Source organism: Bos javanicus, chromosome 29, assembly GCF_032452875.1.
Source record: "Bos javanicus breed banteng chromosome 29, ARS-OSU_banteng_1.0, whole genome shotgun sequence".
Taxonomy (NCBI): Eukaryota; Metazoa; Chordata; class Mammalia; order Artiodactyla; family Bovidae; genus Bos; species Bos javanicus.
In genome coordinates this window covers 41738417-41739440 of record NC_083896.1, presented here as the reverse complement: position 1 = coordinate 41739440, position 1024 = coordinate 41738417, and positions in this window count along the sequence as shown.

The following is a 1024-nucleotide window of genomic DNA, read 5'->3' as shown; positions in this document are numbered from 1 at the left end:
GCTCTAAGGCTCAGTGGTTGTGGCGTAAGGGCACAATTGCTCCGAGGCACATAGAATCATCCTGGACCACGGACCAAACCTTTGTCCCCTGAATTGGCAGGCAGACTGCCACCCACTGTACCACCAGGGAAGTCCCCAGTTTTCTTTTATTGTAATGCTTTTGTCCCATTTCAGCATCAGAAGAAAAAAGAAGAAAAGGTCCATATAGTCAAAGCTATGGTTTTCCCAGTAGTCATGTATGGATGTGAGAGTTGGATCATCAAGAAGGCTGAGCATCAAAGAATTGAAGCTTTTGAACTGTGGTGTTGGAGAAGACTCTTGAAAGTTCAAGGAGATCGAACCAGTCAATCCTAAAGGAAATCAACCCTGAAGATTCATTGGCTACCTGATGTGAAGAGGCGACTCATTGGATAAGACCCTGATCCCAGGAAAGACTGAAGGCAGGAGGAGAAGGAGACAACAGAGGATGAGATGGTTCGGTAGCATCATCGACTCAATGAACATAAGTTTGAGCAAACTTCAGGAGATGGTGAAGGACAGGGAAGGCTCTCATGCTGCAGTTCATGGGGTCACAAAGAGTCAAACACAACTGAGCGACTGAAAAACAACAACATGACTGTGTAAGTTTGTTAAAACTTGTCAAAATGAGGTTCCCAAGTTGATGCATTTTATTGTATATACTCAGTCTCAATGAAGCTTTTTTGCCCCTGGCTTGAGGATGGTTAAACAGATAATGGGATAGACTGTGGTGGACATTTCCTTGGTTTTAGCTGTTACAATTGAGGGAAGAAGAAAAACTGGGAGTGGATTGTATTACGATGAGAAAAGAGGCACCGTTGACATTACCTCTGATGAGGGTTCCCTGTTTTTTTTTTTTTTTTTGCCATGTGGCCAATTTAACTTTAGCTGCCCTTAAGGTCCCCTGGAACAAATCATTGACCCGACGAGTCTTAATAATTCATCGCCTTACTTTCAAGTCACAGTTTAACTTGGTACCTCTAAAAAAGTTATAAACACTAGTTTT